This window comes from Engraulis encrasicolus, chromosome 13 (assembly GCF_034702125.1).
Source record: "Engraulis encrasicolus isolate BLACKSEA-1 chromosome 13, IST_EnEncr_1.0, whole genome shotgun sequence".
NCBI lineage: Eukaryota > Metazoa > Chordata > Actinopteri > Clupeiformes > Engraulidae > Engraulis > Engraulis encrasicolus.
Window position 1 is genome coordinate 42885330 of NC_085869.1, and position 17013 is coordinate 42902342.

At 41.8% G+C, this 17013-nt stretch overlaps 1 protein-coding gene and 1 long non-coding RNA gene across 2 annotated transcripts in view; one reads left to right on the forward strand and one right to left on the reverse strand.

Annotated features, from left to right (window-relative positions):
• Positions 1-9031: 9031 nt before the first annotated feature.
• Positions 9032-17013, forward strand: part of LOC134461182 (C-type lectin domain family 6 member A-like) — a 38067-nt gene continuing 30085 nt past the window's right edge. The window contains exon 1 of the mRNA XM_063213952.1: positions 9032-9433. The gene's annotated coding sequence lies outside the window, so the exon portion shown is untranslated. The remainder of the gene's footprint in view (positions 9434-17013) is intronic.
• Positions 14776-15872, reverse strand: LOC134461183 (uncharacterized). The gene is made up of 3 exons (XR_010037244.1): positions 15738-15872; positions 15455-15552; positions 14776-15238 (listed from the first exon to the last, which is right to left on the reverse strand). It is a non-coding gene; the product is annotated as an uncharacterized LOC134461183 (long non-coding RNA).

Here is a 17013-nt window from a genome sequence, read left to right on the forward strand (position 1 = left end):
TGATAACAGGATAGTTAATATGAAACCGTTTGGATAGGGACATGGCATGGGCATTGGCCACACATTGGAAAGGGTAGTCGGTTGTTATCTACAGTCAGGATCGGTAGGCAGACGTCAGTACCTAGCTCGAAACCTAGCATGTGAAATGAACTAATGCTAAGCTGGACTATGATTGTTGTGATGCCTTCTCTCAGTGAGAAGCTTCTCCTTTTATTTGCTTCTTCGATTGTCTTGACTTTTCTTGGAGTTTAATTCAAACTTAAATAAAGTCGGAGTAAGTCATAGTAAAGAGCACCTCTGCCTCTTTAGAGTAAGCAAGTTCACATCAGTCACAGATGTGTTGCCTAAACCCACAGCGCTAGTCCACTTCAGAGTATGACTCCCCCCCCAATAGCTAAATTTGCGGTACATATTTGACCTCAAATGTGTCAATATATCGTAATCCTTTTGTTCAAACGTAGCGAAAATAAATCGTCACGCACACAAAATCATGGTACAGATGTTCACCAACGAAATTCACGTTCATGTAATTTCTTTGCTAAAACCCTGCAGCCACGGCTTTAGAATCAGCCACTGCTCACAGCTGTAATTGCCTTGCAGGCCGACGGCGCCTCAGACTTGAAATTCACGTCATGTAATTTCTTTGTTAAAACCATATGCCACTGCTTTGACATCTGACACTGTCAACATCAATAATATAGTTTTTTTTTGTATTCTGACATTGTTGAATGAAGTCAAAGTTGTTACTCTAAGGGAAACCACAACCACGAACACAAAACTCATGAACACAACATGTGTACTCTGCCAATTCGACAATAATCCCTCTGATATTGTAGCCAGTTACTATGCTTAGAAGTGAGTTGATTGAATGATTAATTGGTTGCATTGATTTGATTACATTTCCTCCAGTGAGTGACATTAAGATGAAGAGAAGAAACGATATTGAGAGCTTCTTTATCAAGAAAAAAAAAGAGTCAGAGTCAGCTACAGCCAGTACCAGCACCAGTGCAGATGCCCACACAAGCCAGCAGCCTAGGGATAGTGTTGATGAGCAGTCCACTACCCCAATACAAGATGGAAGGTTGTGCATGGAAAGTTTGAATTAGTTACATGTAGCCCTTTCATGCACACCGTTCAACCAGTGGAACACTGTTATTGTCATCAAAAAGGTTCTGTCATAGTGCCACACTACATAACACAGGGTCTTCAGTAATACACTATGGTAACTCTGGTAACGACAAAGGTATAACGCCATGCATTAAAGGGTTTAACAGCTGACAAATGTTGAGACAGAAGATGATGAACTAAAGATTTGTATTATATGTATATGTGCATGGACCTGTCTGTCTGTCTGTCTGTCTGTCTGTCATTTTAAACTATCCTTGTATTACCACAGTTGACCAGCCACATTTGGAGGAGGAGGAGACGGACTGTGAATCTGTGTTGTCTGGATCTCCACCTACTGAGCATGGTATGTCAGGTTCAGATGTCATTCATGAAGTTGGTGTCTACTCTCTCATACTTCAGTTATTTAAAAATGGCCAATTATGCATATTTATATGTGAATGCATAGCATTTAACCAGAGTACACTGCACTTTCAATTAAATGCCTGGCACATTAAAATAACTTAATGAGGATATGTGTGTGCATTTATCTTTAATTTCTGTGAATACGTACATAGAAAACAAAGACCTAAACATAGAACATTTCAATACTATATATATATATATATATATATATATATATATATATATATATATATATATATATATATATATATATATATATATATATATTTTATACTACTACAAAATATTGTATTTGAAGTTCACTGGTGCTTTTCTTTAAAATGCAGGAAATAGCATAGAATAAATGCAACATTTTCTGTGTGGGAGGACCCCCGTATGTGTATATAATTCCATGATTCCATGGCCACCTCAGACTATATTTGTGTGTCATCTTGGCCACCCTAGTAAAAATGTCCTGGATACGCCCCTGAGTGGGACATATGGGGATATCTGCACACACACACACACACACACACACACACACACACACACACACACACACACACACACACACACACACACACACACACACACACACACACACACACACACACACACACACACACACACACACACACACACGCTGAATCAAGGAACTGCTAAGAGAGGCAGCTTTGAAATACTTCAAACACACAATACAAGTCTTACCATGAAACGTAATGCAATGCTGATTTCTTTCGTTGGGCAAGTTGGTGTGAGTACTCTGATTGGTGAACAGCTGAAGTCTCTCCTCAAGCAGGTTGTTCATCCAGACAGCCAGTCCTATGGAGAGCCCCAGCAGCAGAACACACAACATCCCCAGACACACAGCAGTCCATCTGCAGCGCCTGCCTGCTGCTTCTGCAGGAGGACCAGAGAGAGCAAGACAAGAGAACACACACACCCTATAAGGACAAGTCCAATATTTAACACTTTAAGCCATTGACGCCTAAGGCACCTGCAAGAGAGGATGCTGAATGCCTGAGCCCTTTTTAAGAAAAGCTGCTCTCAGCCTATAAAAACCTAAATAGCTCAGCTTCTGAAACACATACAAATATGCAAGTCGCATCTAAACGCCAAGACCCTCATCTTTCATTAGAATGTGTTCATTCAACTCACACAAACAGAGATGTTTAATAAAGTCGTCTCAAATCTCATGAGCCTGAATGTTGCGTAATCCAGCTCCAGGCGCCAGGGCCAATGTTGCGCAACGCAACATCAGGCATCAATGGGTTAACCACTGTCTGTAATTCAGAGGGGTTACCACCTAAATGTTGATGGTCGCTGGTGTCTCTGTCACTTGTCTACACTGTGTGCAGAATTATTAGGCAAATGTGTTTTTTGACCATATTGTCCATTTTATGCATATTTTCTGCCACCAACCTTTATGAACATGAAAACCTATTGGATTTAAGCATTCCAGATCATGCATATGTGTATAATAAGATGGGGGTGTGATCAAAGGAGCCCAACACCCAATATCCGGTGTGCATAATTATTAGGCAACTTTGCTTTCTCCTGGGAAAATGGGCCACAAAATAGATCTAACAAACTCTGAAAAGTCTATAAACAATTTTGAAGTCTTCCAGAGGGATGTGGCTCTCTTGAAATTGGCAAGACGTTGGTAACGTTAGCACAGAAGTATCAAATGCACCGTTGCAAAGTCATCAGTCTCACATGAAATGTCACTGCCAAAAATTTGAAGAATTTAAGGTGAAACTACAAGAAAAGTATTACCCTGCAGTGCTATCATATTCCAGAATGCAAACTTACATCAGGTGTCCAGAAGAACAGGTTGTTGAGCACTCAGAGACATAGCAAAGGTAAGAAGGGATGACACCAGACAAACATTTAACACGTTAATTAAGTCAAGACTGGGTCAAGAAATACCCTAGGACAGAGTTTTTAAAGGTATTATGGACTGGTGAAAGTGACTATTGACAGAGAGGGTGGATGAGCCCATAGCTGGATCTGTGAGGGAAAAGTTTGCAACTTTCAAGAAGACAATGGTATTTATGCAGTGTTCTGCTGGCATTTGAGTAGAACTCAGGAACTCATCTGAGTGTGCACATTACCGATCTAGCCATGGGCTCATCGATCTGGTCCATTAACAGTCACTTTCACAAGTTCATAAAACCATTGACAAAATTGTCCAAAGACCTTTCTTGACCCAGTCTTGACTGCATTTCTTGTTGAGTGGTCTTCAGGTTTCAACCTGTTTTACCTTGGTCATGTCTCTGAGTGCTGAATACAATGTTCTTGTGGACACACGATGTAGGTTTCAGTTCTGGGATATAACAGCACTGCAGGGTAATCATTTTGTGATAGTTTGACCTTCAATTCTTCTCAATTTGGCAGTTACTTTGTGAGCACAATGCATGTGACACTGATGACTTCGTAACGGTGCATTAGACGGATATGACCAATATCTGGGCAATTTCAAGACAGCCACATCCCTCTGGAAGACTTAAAAATTGTTTATAGACTTTTCAGAGTTTGTTAGATCTCCTTTGTGGCCTATTTTCCCAGAGGAAAACAAAGTTGCCTAATAATTATGCACACTAATTTTGCCCTGATATAGGGTATTGGGCCCCTCCGATCACACTGTCTCTTATTATACCAATATGCATGACCTGGAATGCTTAAATCCAATAGGTGTTTGCCTAATAATTCTGCACACAGTGTAGTTAGGATTTTGTCACAACCTGCTGTAGGATGGCTGGATAACCAGATTTGTTTTCTAGAATGTGCCACTCACAAGGTGCTTAGTGGTGTTCACCGGTATTCCGCAACAAGTTTTGTAGCAAAACATGGCTCCTGTTACTTAACATTTTGTAAATAAATGTATTTTCTCTCGTTCACAAAATGGCAAATAAAAAATGACAGAAGTCATATTTCGCTTTCGAACTTGTTAGGGAATGCCAGTGAACACCCCTAACCACTTAGAGAAACGCATACTGTACTTTTGAAAACAAATGTTTAGGGTAGTTTTAAGAACAGTTATGGACATGCTCATACGGCCATTCTCAAGCCAGTTGCGTGAAAAACCCAAATTAGCCAAATAACGGAGAAAAGGGGAAAAGGGGATAAATGTGCACTTGGATATCGAATCAATTAAAATTAACAAAATTTCAGATTTAACAGCACATACCCTCCCAGGTCTCGTATACCACACGCACGCACGCACACACACACACACACACACACACACACACACACACACACACACACACACACACACACACACACACACACACACACACACACACACACACACACACACACGCACGCACACACACACGCACACACACAGTGTCAACAAAATAAACAATATTTCAGTTGTCTCTGTACCTGTTGACTGGGGTGGGGGTCCACGACCAGTGTCTGGGTTTCTCTCTTTGGCCCGTATGGCTGTCTGAGCACTGCCTGGGCGGCCTGATGAGATCTCCTGCATGCTTTGATAGATATTGTCTTCAACAGTCGAAACAACACTGTTGGCCATTAGGAAGAGCGTCGTTCAAAATATTTAGCACAATATTTTAACACAATGTGCTCGCACTGCTATGTGCAAATGTAGAACTGGCAAAAGAATAAAAAAACCTGGCTGTCAAACTCAACTTCAAAATGAAGTGTTAGCTGACTGTGGTGGAAAAGGCAAACTATAACAAGATCCGGCCCCAAAGAGATTTGGAGATAATGAGCTAGAGTGTAAATATTGGTGAAGAGTGAGTCTTGAAGGGGAAACTGTGGCTAAGCCGTCATATCACTAGTGTTGTAGCCCTGATACCTCCATACCCTCCGGTCTTGGTAATGTCTTGGTCTCGGACTACGCAGTTTCGACTACATCACTATCACTCATACACAGATACAGACACACAGACACAGACACACAGACACAGACATACACACAGACACAGACACAGACACAGACATACACACAGACACAGACACAGACAATGACACACACACACACACACACACACACACACACACACACACACACACACACACACACACACACACACACACACACACACACACACACACACACACACACACACACACAGGCCGCCAGCCAGCAGGCCCACCTGCACAAAGAGCTATGCCAGATTTTCCTGTGGCAAGATGATTTTGTTACAATGTTCATTCTGGTACAACTGCCAACAGACCATGGAAGCGGTCGGGAGAATGAGCTGAGCTTCTGCTTGTTAATGACTCATACTCATCTAATAACTCACTCAGTCATGTTGTATTGTAAAATGAAATCTGAAGAAAAGGACTTAGGCCTATAAGAACTTTTCTGAGCTTCCATTACTGAGTCAGGAATGCCACCTGCTGGACATGTACAATAATGCAGACATCAAACCAGGAAAGTACATTGTACTGTATACTGCATTATACTATATACTCACTGGCCACTTCAATAGGAACACCTCTATAATGCTGAGTTGGACCCCCTTTTGCCTTCAGAACTGCCTGAACTGCCTGCAACAATACTCGGTTAGGCTGTGGCATTCCAACAAAGATAAATTGGTACTAATTGGCTCAAATTGTGCCAAGAAAATATCCTTATGCCATTATATCCCCAGCCTGAAACGTTGATGTAAGGCAGGGTTGACCCATGTTTTCATGCTGTTGATGGTGAGCCTGTCCAAATTGTTGCCTCATTTTCCTGTTCTTAGCTGACAGAATGTGGTTTTCTGCTGCTATAGCCTATTTGCCTCAAGATTTGACGTGCTGTGTAATCAGGGATTCTCTTATGCATACCTCAGTTGTAATGAGTGGTCATTTTACTTACATTTTGCCTTTGTATCAGCTCAAACCAGTCTGGCCATTTTCCTCTGACCCCTGCCATCAACAAGGCATTTTTGCCCACAGAATTGCTTTTTACAGCATTTTTTTTTCTTTTTCCTACCATTCTTTGTAAACCCGAGAGATGGTTGTGTGTGAAAATCCCAGTAGATCAGTATTTTCTGAAATACTCAAATCAAGCCCTTTCGGCTTGACAGCCATGCCATGTTCAAAGTCATTTAAATAACCTTTCTTCCCCATTATCTCGACCATGTCTACATGCACAAATGCATTGAGTTGCCACCATGTGATTGCCTGATCAGAAATTTGCCTCAATGTGCAGTTGTAACAGGTGTTCTTAATGTAGTGGCCGGTGAGTGTATATCGTCGTAATAATGTTAATCAGACCGACATCCTCCAAGACATCATGCATCACGTTTAGTGCAGCATTGTCTGTGATGTGATAAAAAAAATCTGAGAATTCAGTGCACTGTCCCTGTTCAGTCCTGTCATGGACGGGTTAGCAGCAGCTACATGTAAATCTGCCTGTTATGTTACTAATTGTGCATGGGCTGCTCCTCTGTTTGGCAGCGTAAGTCCTGCTTCTATTTCGTTACACGACCGGCGGCACACATAGTTGAATGAAAAACTTTCTGTATAGCCCAGAAGGGTGTTTAGCCAAATTGTCTTCCAAACCCTGAACAACGGTATATCTTATTACCAACTTGAAGACTACGCTGTCGAAGGCAATACCCTCCTCCTGAGGTGATTTTAACTCCTGGTTAACAGAACAGTGCCCACGAGTTTAACATAATGGCAGATGGCAGACTATTTACAGCAGAATACAGTAAACCCAATTTGTGGATGCCTGTCTTCACAGTTTCACAGTTATATCCCTACTGCATCCAGTGGGATTGACAGCTCTTTTGATAAGAAAGGGTGAGTTTTGCAGAGCTCTCCATCATATACAGATCCTGGAGGAAATCACTTTTTCTCTGCTGCCAGGCCTTAGAGGTATCCAGTTTCAGTTTCCGTTGTTTCCTTCCAGGTATCCGTTGTATAGGTGTCTTCTGCAGACACCTGCCTCACCGCTCCTGATGCAGGGTCCACTTGTTGGACATATGATGCCCCAGGAAGTCTTTCTTCAACTGGTGCAATGAAATGGCCTGCCTAACCAAAGTACTGCATCTGTTTGTACTCTGACTCTGGTCCCCTAAATGGCTGAGCGGAATTGTTGCCTGTGCCATATCAGCATGATCTGCTGCAGAACCAAATTTCTCAAATAGTGACATTGTTTTCGTCTGTAGGTTGGTTACAAGGTCCCTAGTTAAGTTAGATGTGAGGATCACACGCCTTTTCACAGATGTTAAAGTACTGGAGGGTGTGTATTTTATGCTGGCTAAAAAGAAAGCTACCCTTGGGTGATGGCCTCATTGTCCAGGTCATCCCAGTCTTCCTCTACAATGTCACTGTCACTGTCACTGTCATGCAATGGAGTCAGCTCCAGTGCATTACCTGAGGCCTCAGCAAGGCGCTACATTGAAAACAAATTGATGAGGTATTTATGCTATGCACTGCACACAAATGATGGAAAAGACCTTCACGCCCTACCAGATATTTACTTACAAACTCCCTGAATTGTCTCATGAACGTCAGCCTTTTGCCAACTTTTGGGATATTGGCTTGCCATGCCACTGTGATGTCATCGAGTAGCAAGAAGCTCTCCTCATCTATCGCCTGATCTGCAACAGAAAACATTGAAGATTAGAAGAAACTTTTTTTCAACTACAATTTGGGGGGGGGGGGGTGCAATTCCACATATTCCATTAAGAACTGCACAACTTAACCTTTCCAAAGATGATTGTCACATATCCCTAGTAGCTAATCGTTGCTCTGCATTTATATAATGAAACTGCCCCCCGTCCCAATTGGTAAGCTGGCCAATTAAACTAGAAAGTGCTGCTTGTACTATGGTTAATAGGATACATTGCAAAGCATTCTGCACATTAACAATTTTCTCCAAAACATTTCTTACCTGCAAAAATGACTATCAATTCAGCCAGTTGCCATTCTGTCAAAATGTTTTCACAAAGCTGTCCATGTAGATGACTGAAGGAGGAAAAAAGAGAAGCATTCGTTTAGAAATATTCATATATGCAGCTGTGGTTTAAATTTGGCACATCCGGCTGCACAGCTGTAACCTGGCTGTGACCTTTCACCCCAAACGTAATGACTAGTGCATTTAAAGCTTAGAAAAAGTTGTCGCTCGGTTACACTATCACTGAGACCATTTCACCATTCATTTCTATAGCTTACATTTTATCTTAACATTTCTATACATTTTGTCTAGACATAATGTCTTATTTCTCAAGTAGGCTACTGAAAATTGTGTGTTTTATGGGTTTAACCAATTACACAGGCCACTGTTTTCATCTATGAATACATTTCATAACAGTGTGTGGAACTGAAATAGCATATGTCAGAGTTTAATATTTCCCAATATTGACACCTTGGCAAGTCGCCTACATATGGTCCTTTTTTTAATTTTTTTTTTATTTTTTTTTTTATTTAGTTTTGTTTTGTTTTGTTTTATTTCTTTATTTTGTTGCCCATCTCTGCATTGCAGCCATTGACCGCGAAGCCATTACTACCTCCACTAGAGGGCAGCAGCAGCACACAAATGAACGCCTCTGGATCGCTTGCATTGGTTGGTTTTTCAGTGAGCCAGAGGTTGTCCGTGTCTGAAAACTTGCTAGAGATAACTGGGGGGGCACTTGTGGGAAAAGGAAAAGTGCAGACACTTATCATTGAAGGTCGTTCTTTAAAAATAATAATAATAATAATACAAATCTGGGAACATTATATTCCTTCTACGGTTTTCCTTGAAACACGTGGGATAACGTGCAGGCACACCAGAAGTTGCTTACCTCGCCTGGCTGGATCGCCGTGACAGAATTGCAATATTGGAATAACCTCTATCAGACCCAAATGGATTACTGCGAAGGATTGCAAACCACAATGGCTGTATCAACGGATTGACTGCGAACAGAGTACATAATGAGGTGCAGCGTATAATCAACATCAGGGCCTACAGGTAGGAAGAACACTTTTCCAACAAAAAGCTACTGCTAGCTTGGTGGTTGATTACCGGTGTGTAGTAGGCTATGTTTGTGTAGCCTAACTATAGCACCAGGACAGGGGGTGTTGGAAAGAATGTTGAATCCTGTGGTCAATGTTTTTAGATATACAATTTGGGCATTTTACGTGGCTACGTGCTAAGAGACTGGACAGGAGGGTGTCCATTCGGCCAGTTTTATCTAGGGCTCTCTCTGGGTTAGCCAGGCTAGTAATGGTTATCAGATGTGAGAACGTGAACTTGACAGTGCGCGCGAGAGCGCGGGTCAGATATTTTTTTTAGGAAGGGAATCTAAACTCTCTCTGCGCGGGTTTCTTCTTTGAACTGTTCTGTTTGGGCCTGGGAAAATGACACTATTTAGCAAACGAAATGAGGAAAAATACATATGACTTTCCTATGTCCTATGTACACATTCCATAACACAGCACAATACAATTATTAATAAATACAGTACAGTTTATAATGTGCATTCAATCACTCACACTCACACCAACCTTTAATGTAGGAAGTGTCATCCTAGGAAGACAAAAAACGTGGTTGTTGCGGGGAGAAATCTGCATTATATTATTTTCAGTGCTTCCTCGTGGCAGCATGTTCTGTGAAGCTAGTGTCACTTGCCTACGGTTGGATTACATTTGATGTCAGGAATGTATATTGTGGAGTGTGTGCATGTGGTTTGTGTGTGTGGCAGGCACGTGCACTCCAATACGGCAGGGGAGGCACGGCCTCACCAGCTCCAGATGAGAATGATGAGATGCAGTAAATGTGAATAATAGTAACAATAACAGCTATTGTTTTCGAACATCTGCACCATAACTACCATTTGAGCAGTATTTAAACAGTTTCACTCATTTTCAATCATTTCCGTGGCCAAAATCATAATATTTGCCCATTTAATGTCAAATTGCTCCGAATACGGTGAATTTGGGGCAACTCTGAACTGGCCTCACCCCGGATTGCGCAATCCCTCGTTAACAAGCTTCAGCGCATGCGCCATTTTGCTCGTTCTGTGAATGCAACCTGGTAATATTGTATTAAACGTTTTTATACACTTAATAGAAGTATGTATGGTGTGCCCTCAATTCCTGATAATGTTCTACTATTTTCTACGTGTGATTATCATTTCTTTACTCTGAACGCTTTGGCATAACGCCCACTGAAATATACAGTGGTGAGGCCAGCAGTAGCCTGGCCGCAGACTCCTTCTGGCATTGAGAGTATTGCTGGCCAGTTACGTCATAGCGAATCTGAAGTTCACAAGTCAGTCGGTGTTGTTGGCTAGCTTGTTCACTTCGACTGCTACAAGTGGATTTCATAACGAAACTAAGAGCATCCTCAAAGTTGGATTTCCAAGGGGAAAATATGTGATAGCCTACATAATGGAGGACCGACAGAGCTGAAGGGTTTACTGCAGGTGACCGGTCAGAGGATTATAACTACCCGATCATTTCAAAGTGAGTGGTACAACAGAAAATATTTGTTGTTTCCCCTGTGTCTTGTTTGCAACCGGCGAGAATGTGTGGAAGACCATTCGCATGGGATTTTACGACTTAACAATTTACTAAGGACTAAGGAGCCTCGCGAAACACAAATCCTCGCGGCTACTCATATTCAATGCCAGATTGCTTTGGACGTTTGGGGCGACGTTTGGGGCTTTGGATGAACAGCACCGGCTAAAGTAACATTAGCATGCACAACGCCCCTCAACGCTTTCACAAAGTGAAGGAAAAGAGCGGCGCATGGACCTGATGTAGGCAGGTAAGACCAATTTCCTGTGTGTGAAGCCTGTGTTTGTGAGACCCGTGGGGAGAGAGAGAATCCTCCGTGATTCTGTTAGCTTTTGTGACGGGCACCGGATTCTCATGTGCCCGGTAACTGTTTGTAAAGTTGAGTACAGGGTACCGTTGAGGTAAATCAAATATACCCGTGTAACTACAAGACTCTGATTTAATTCCAAGGTGTAGGCATAACAGAAATGACAGTCCCAAAATATTTGGTGACCATATCGAAGCTTGTGTAATATCTGTTTACGTTGACATTCGCTTCCTGCCACACCTTTGTCCCACATCGCTTGCCGTAGCCTCGTACAAGTAGATGTAGGCCTACATTTGCACGAGAATCCAGTGCGTATCACAAAAGCCATCACACCGGTTTGTTCGCCGTGGTGCTCAGCGGTCTATATGACACCATGTTACAGGCTACTGGTTCACCAGGATACTCTTTTCCCATCTCCTCTCCTCTCCTCTCCCTCTCCTCTCCTTGAGCTCCTCTCCACTCCTCCTTTCTCCTCTCATCTCCTCTCTCTTCTCCTCCCCTCTCCTCCTCTCTCATCTCCTCTCTCCTCTTCTCTCCTCCTCTCCTCCCCCTCTCTCCACTCCTCTTCTCTTCTCTCCTCTCCTCTCCTCTGCTCTGCTCTGCTGTCCACATTGGTGCTGAGTGGTTTATGTGAGACCACTGTTTGAATCGTGTGTGTGTGTGTGTGTGTGTGTGTGTGTGTGTGTGTGTGTGTGTGTGTGTGTGTGTGTGTGTGTGTGTGTGAGAGAGAGAGAGAGAGAGAGAGGGAGAGAGGGAGAGAGGGAGAGAGAGAGATCTAATAGCATTTTCTCTGCGGAAATGCAGTATGTCAAAATATGTAGGCCTTTAAGAAAGCTGCTACGACTATGGAACTTGTCGGTAGGCCTATTTGGCAATTATTTATTTGAAAATCTGATATCGAAAAAGTTGCCTCACCAGCCATAAATCCCAGCGCACGTTACTGGTGTGTGGGGTATAGGCCTACTAACAACGGGAAAAAAAAACATTTCAGAATTGGAATTGGGCACTGTCTGTGCTGGGCACTGTAGTGTGTTTGTGTGTGTGCGTGCGTATGTGTGTGTGTGTGTGTGTGTGTGTGTGTGTGTGTGTGTGTGTGTGTGTGTGTGTGTGTGTGTGTGTGTGTGTGTGTGTGTGTGTGTGTGTCCATCCATAATGTAAATACTTCATTAGGTCAATGTATGGAATGGTGCCCCCTGCTTTAGTTGACTCTAACCATTTAGTGCTGCACAATGGATAACAACTTTCTTGAAGGAAATGTATACTGAATGCCTATATCTGTGGATAAGCTTAGTCGGTTAGTTGCCTAATCAGGACAACAAATAGTCAACAAATAAGGGCGGTAAACATAGCTACTGAAACAGGACAGACATGTTATGGTTGGTATTGATAATAGTATTTGGCATTAACTATTGAGCAGCATGACACATGGAAATAAAAAATGACAGAGAAAGTGACAGAGAAATCATTAGTGTTGCACCGATACCATTTTTTGGCCCAATACGATACACGATACCTGACTTTGCAGTATCGGCCGATACCATATCGATAGGCTAAGCTTACTACTCTGATTGAAATTTATATACAGTGAAGAGCTGCATAGGCTTCTACTTGGATGTGGGTGGGAGACGTGACGGCTTGTTTTTTCGTAACATTGGTTTAAAACCTACAAAACTGTTATTTTTCCATTAAAAAACAAATGTCAATGAAAGAAGATGTGGTACATTATGTTTCATGTTAGTCTTAGATGAGAAGAAACATTTTTGTTAAGATTTATGTAAAGGTTTATATGTCAAATGTCCTGCGGTGTGACTGTAACATTAATGAAACCTGGAATATAATATACAGTATGTATAAATTAAGGCAGCTGCAAGCCCAACTACAAGGGTCTTAAAGACTGGCTCCTAACCAGTCAGTACCTCAGTTATTGGAGAGTGCTGTGGAAGTTTAAGGTGACTCTTAACCTCTTAATATGTCTTCATATTGCAATCTTTCTGTCACGCAATGCTTAGGTTCATTTTATGGTGTCCTGTGGTGTGACTGCTCTTATAGGAGGGAAAAAAGTTTTTTATAAATGAAAACACATATTAAGATTAAACACAATATCATTATCAAGTTAGCATGAGCTCAGATGTCAGTCATGTATACAAAAGGATTAAAATGACCATAATGCAGTGTATTCCCTGTGGTGTGACTCCATTTTCCATCGGTGTGACAGGCCTATGCAATGTGTTGATGCAAGACACATTTTCCCAAAAATGGCAAAAAATAAGGTGAAATTCCACAGACCATTAAGTGCTTTATTTTTTTCTATTTTTTTCCAATTTTTATCCATCATTTTTTTCAGAAATTCGAAAAACTTTTTTTTTTTTTTGCGTTACGCCCTTAAACGTCAACCACCCATGTAATTGCATTGCTATCATGTCTTTGTCAGACTGCTGCCTACCTTTGTGAAATAAGAAAAAGACTAATACTGTAAAAAGTAGAACTTTTAATACTGTTTAAATACCTCTGATATAAAATAACTAAGATCAAGGCTGCATTCAAGTGTCATACGAGCATCTGTAAATGCTATCGGTGCCCTGTTTGTTGGTACTCGCCGATACCGATACCACCATTTTAGTGCAGTATCGGGGCCCCGGGCGATACTGATATCGGTATCGGTGCAATACTAGAAATCACATTTTAATGAGCACGATTCATAAGGGCTAAGTCCATAAAAATATTTGCTTTACACCATTTAACACAAATAAACGATCAAGAAGCAACAAGCAAACAAACCAAACATGGTTGCCTTCACATGTCTGAAATACAGCAAGACAACACAGCATTTATAGACAACAAATAGAGATAGAGATAAAGTCAAGTGATCAGTGATCTAAGTTTTACATGAAAATGGCATGGGGGGGAATGGAAAGTCTAAATCTGTAGGTTTCAACATCAAGCATGAACCAGATGTAACTGGAATTCAGAGAGGAGAGGGTGGGCACTGACTGATAAACTGCCATAATAAAATCAGACATGTGTTCAGTGGTTAACAGCAAATATTGAAGCATTAGCTAGTACCAACCTATTGAAAAATGATGTCCCTGTTTGTGACCAGAAAGCTTGTGGTAGCTGCTACAGACATGAGACGAATACTACCGCTCAAAAGTTTATCCACCTTTGGCTGTTCAGTGCTTCGTATAATTTAAGCTAGCCAATATATGGCTACGTTAATTGCAAAAAAATAACTGGACCTATTATTAAAATATTAATATCATTATTTTCATCTGAGAGAGAGAGAGAGATAATGAAAGGAGACTGGAGAGATTAATTTAGGGTTAGGGATTGAGAGGCAGGGAAGGGTGAGGATTGTGTACTAAGACAGCAGAATTCGAGTAATGACATGCTACTGAACATTTGTTTACAAATCAAGTTTATTTCCTTACATTACAATACATTTAACACTTTTATCAAAAGTGACTTACAAGGAGGACATACAGCACATAGCACGTATGGAGTGTGAGGTGAATACAGAGTACATCAGTACACAGTTGGACCACCTTTAGTTACAGCAGAGCAAAGCAAAATGCAGCAGTAAACAAGCTGCAGAGGACAAACATGGAGTATTCCAGGAACAAGGAAGTGATAAACCTGGCTAAGTGAATACATAAAGGGATACATCTGCTATTAACTTACATAGCCCACAGGTGAGGACTCGCCACTTTGCCTCACTTTTACTCAAGGTTAACCTCACCTGGTTTTATATAACTTAGGTTCTTGGAATACCGCCACGGTCATCTCAATCTGTAAGGCAGCTGCTATTTCTGTGGGTAGGCCGGCTTCTCACACAAGGCCCAATGCCCGGGGTGATTACAGTGATAATCATGCCAGGTTTTGTGGTTGGTGGTGTAAGATTGATGGATAACCACACAATCACCTGACCTTGGCTTTCCAGGGTACCAGTACCTGCCATTTCCAAAACAGAGAGAGAGAGAGATGTAGAGAGAGAGAGTAAGAAAGGAACACAGAAGAATGCTTGAGACACATCACTGTCTAAGATATTGTGTGTGTGTGTGTGTGTGTGTGTGTGTGTGTGTGTGCGTGCGTGTGTGCGTGCATGTGTGTGTGTGTGTGTGTGTGCTCGTGTGTGTGCATGCGTGTGTGTTTGAACAAGGCCACTACCATGTGGAGACTGGTGTGTCATCAGTCCATCTCCAGTTGCCATCTGGCCCCTTCTTCAGTCCAATCCAGCCAGCGTAGTACTTGTTAGTTATGAACCACTACACAAGAGAGAGGGAGAGATAAAGAGAGGCAGGGAACGTATTAGCATACAGTGTGTGTGTGTGTGTGTCTGTGTCTGTGTCTGTGTCTGTGTCTGTGTGTGTTGGGGGGGTTGCAATGCCGTTTCCAGATGCTAACTGGTCAGCAGTTATGCTTTGGTGAAATGGATGGGATCTTGGTTTACCTGTTTCTCTGGGCTCTTGATGGTCACCAGGTCTCCCCCAAGAGACTGGCAGTAACTCCTGCTATCAGACCAAGTTCTAGACTGTCTGTCGTTGTGGTAACAGTTGCACCCAAAAACTTCCCATCCGGTGGGACAGCTGGGCCTCTCTGCACAAAGTAAACACACACACACACACACACACACACACACACACACACACACACACACACACACACACACACACACACACACACACTAGATCAGATTCAGGTGAGAGGATTGCAGGATCAAATCCCACCTTCCCCTACCTCTCTCACTCCATCACTGAGGTGCTCTTGAGCATGGCACTTAACCCCACACCTGGGATGGGCGATATGGGAAAAAAATATTTTTGAATGTTAACAATAGCTAAGCTTATTTGATAAAAAAAAACTAATGAAAAAAACTATTTGATAAAAAACTAATGACTAAACAAGTATTTTTCAACATTAAGTCTTAATTAAACATTCAAAAGTAGCACAAAATTACTCACTTTCTGGGACAATTACACAAGGCCACAAACTGATTCCCCAGGAAGGCTTTGACTGCATGTAACGTCACACACAACTGCATGCATTTTCTACAACTGTATTCTACTGCTGCTGCCAGCTAGCCTGACGCAAGCTTTTTTGTGCTAAAATAACGCTACAGGTAATACACATGGTGCAGTACTCACACCAGCAGGACTGCCAACTCACTTCTTGCCTATTGTTTTTGTTGACTTAAAGGTGCACTGTGTAAGATTTTTAGTTGTTTATTTCCAGAATTCATGCTACCCATTCACTAATGTTACCTTTTTCACAAATACTTACCACCACACCATCAAATTTTTCATTATCGGGAAAATTGCAGTTTTCTTTCATGAAAACGGGGATCTTCTCCATGATCCGCCATTTTTGATTTCCAGAAATAGACATTCTAGCTGCAAAAATTATTGTACTTTTGTTAGGGATGGGCATAATTAACCGATTAACCGATGATTGATCATTAAACATTTAGTCGAAGAAATTAATTTTCGCAGACGAACCGTTTAACAAAAACAAAACAAAAACTTGAATGTAGGTTGTTCTGCCTTCCATTTAATTCCATGCCTGAGTTTAGTTTCTCTCACGTAAATCCTATGGTGAATACCGCCACCTAGTGGACTTTCTCGCGGTACTGCGAATTAAGCGCAGCTCTACTTCCTGGTTGGTTGCAGCCAGTTTTTTCAAGTGTTTTCTGCCGTAAAGCCACCGGACTTCATCTCTCCTGCAATTCA